The 2,808-nt window shown below is 44.5% G+C and overlaps 1 protein-coding gene across 1 annotated transcript in view; it reads right to left on the bottom strand.

Annotated features, from left to right (window-relative positions):
* NWD1 (NACHT and WD repeat domain containing 1) overlaps positions 1-2,207 on the bottom strand; it is a 69,194-nt gene extending 66,987 nt beyond the window's left edge. The window contains exon 1 of the mRNA XM_033197606.1: positions 2,095-2,207. The gene's annotated coding sequence lies outside the window, so the exon portion shown is untranslated. The remainder of the gene's footprint in view (positions 1-2,094) is intronic.
* Between the last annotated feature and the right edge of the window lie 601 nt (positions 2,208-2,808).

Genomic DNA, 2,808 nt, shown 5'->3' on the forward strand with positions numbered 1-2,808 from the left:
AGCTACCCTAGTAGGCTAAGGCGGAGGATTGCTTCAGTCCACATTTCAAATCCAGCCTGGGCAATGTAGCAAGACCTTGTCTAAAAAAAAAAAAAGAGAGAGACAGAGAGAAATATATATAAGTATGTATGTTTTGCCCATTATTCCTGCCTCATAATTCCCAAAGCCCTTGTTACAGTCTTTTGCTGTAATGTTGGGACACTTTACGTCTCAGAAGCAGACCTCAGAAAATAGAATATCTCTCTGGCCTTCACCTTCTCCTATTTTTTTTTTTTTTGACAGAGTCTCCCTCTGTTGCCCAGTCTGGAATGCAGTGGCACAATCTCGGCTCACTCCAACCTCTGCCTCCCAGTTTCAAATGATTATCCTGCCTCAGCTTCCCGAGTAGCTGGGATTACAGGCGTGCACCACCATGTCTGGCTAATTTTTGTATTTTTAGTAGAGATGGGGTTTTACCATGTTTCCCAGGCTGCTCTCAAACTCCTGACCTCAAATTATCCGCCTGCCTCAGCCTACCAAAATGCAGAGATTACAGGAGTGAGCCACCGCACCTCGCCATGATACTTTTCTTTACTTTTTTCCCTCTTTACTACTGTCCAGGACAGGATCAGCACATTTTTCCTGGAAAAAGTCAGATAGTCAATTTTTGGCCTTACAGGCCAGATGGTCTCTGTCATAATGACTAAACCTCTGCCATTACAGCTTGAAAGCAGCACTAGACAAAGTGTAAACAAGTGGACACATGGCTCTGTGCCAATAAAGTTTTACTTACAAAGACAGGCAGCAGGCCACACTTGCCTTTCAGGCTATAGGTTGTTGACCTCCGCTCTAGAATTTCTTTCTTTCTTTCTTTCTTTTTTTTTTTTTTGAGGTGGAGTCTTGCTTTGTTGCCCAGGTTGGAGTACAGTGGCATGATCTCGGCTCACTACAACCTCCACCTCCCAGGTTCAAGCAATTCTCCTGCCTCAGCCTCCCAAGTAGCTGGGATTACAGGCCTATGCCACCACGCCCAGTTAATTTTTATTTTTTTTAGTAGATATGGGGTTTCACTATGTTGGCCAGGCTGGTCTTGAACTCCTGACCTCATGATCCACCCGCCCTGTTGGCCTCCCAAAGTGCTGGGATTACATATAAGCCCACTACTCCTGATCCCCTGCTCTAGATTTCTAAGGAAAATGTGATCATTCTTGGATGTGTCTGGAACTCAATGTAATAAATTAAGATTCAGGCCAGCCTGCGCAACATCAAGACCCCATCTCAAAAAAAAAAAAAAACAAACCTTAAAACTAGAGCAGGTGCATTGGCTTATGCCTGTAATCCCAGAACTTTGGGAGGCCAGGGTGGGAGGATCGCTTGTCCCCAGGAGTTTGAGACCAGCCTGGGCAACATAGTGAGATCCCATCTTTCCAAAAAAATACTAGCCAACTGTGGTGGCACACACCTGTACTCTCAGTTACTCGGGAAAACAAGGCAGGAAGATCATAAGCCCAGGAATTCAAGGCTGTAGTGAGCCATGATCTCGCCACTGCACTCTAGTCTGGTCAACAGAGAAAGACCCTGTCTCAAAAAAAGAAAAAAAAAGACTAAGGAATATCATTCAATTTTAATAGCCCAAACCATTAATTGTGGACTGGAGATTGACTTTGTGATAGAGGGGTTGTAACTGGAAGAGAGAGGGGAGAAGTCTCCACAACCTGAAACCAGTGGTCACATGGAGGAAAAAAATATCCTAAACCCTGAGGGTTTCCACCGTTTTTTCCATGGTTTTCCAGGATCCCAAGTCCCATAGACATAAATGGAGGAGGTAGGGAAGGTGGGAGAAAGTCCAGATCAAATTTCAAGATTCCTTCTGGCTTCAACATTCTACTCTCCAAGCCACCTGCTGCTTCCATTTGACAGCTAATGACTGGATCCCATTCAGCTCTGCAGAAAGAGTGCTATGATTGATTAGTAATGTCTGCCACAGGCAGGCCATAGGGATAAAGTACGAAAGCAGAAATGGTACCTACTTCCCTCCACTGATCAGTTTGTCTAGAAAGCAGGGGGCATATCCTGGAGGAGTAAGAGCTAACCCATTCCTCCCGAGACACTCACAACAAAAGCTGGCCCTATGGATGTTTTCCAACACCGGTCGACCTCCTCCAAGCAGAGTTCTGTGGTCAAGTGGTCAGTGACTTCAGTGTTCTGAATACCCCACCTCAGATCAACGACCTGGGAAATAGAAACACAAGTTTGTCGGAGAGGTGGCATGACAGGTGATTTGTTTTTTCAATCCCTTTTGACAAAAGCAGAAAGTTTCCTTCAAAAATTTTTGACAACCTCTTCCTGTAGGGGGATGTCTGGATTAAAAGAACTTGAACCAAATTCATAACCTCAGTATAATCATGAGAAAAATAACAGACAGACCCACACTGGAGGGAAAGGCATTCTTCAAGACGCCCTGCCAGTCAAAGCCAAGCATGGTGGTGGGCACCTGTAGTCCCAGCTACTCGGGAGGCTGAGGTAGGAGGATCAGTTGAGCCTACAAGACAGAGGTTGCAGTAAGCTCTTATTGTACTACTGCATGCCAGCCTGGATGACAGAGCCAGGCCCTGTCGAAGAAAGAAAGAAAGAAAGAAAAGAAGAGAGGAGAGAGAGAGAGAAAGGAAGGAAGGAAGAAGAAGAGGGAAGGAAGAAGGAAGGAAGGGACAGAAAGGAGAAAGAAAGAAAGAAAGAAAGAAAGAAAGAAAGAAAGAAAGAAAGAAAAAAGAAAGAAAAGAAAGGAAGGAAGAAAGAAAGAGAAGAAAAGAAAAAAAAAAGAAAGAAAAG

The sequence above is a fragment of the Trachypithecus francoisi genome, unplaced genomic scaffold (genome assembly GCF_009764315.1).
Source record: "Trachypithecus francoisi isolate TF-2019V2 unplaced genomic scaffold, Tfra_2.0 Lachesis_group5, whole genome shotgun sequence".
NCBI lineage: Eukaryota > Metazoa > Chordata > Mammalia > Primates > Cercopithecidae > Trachypithecus > Trachypithecus francoisi.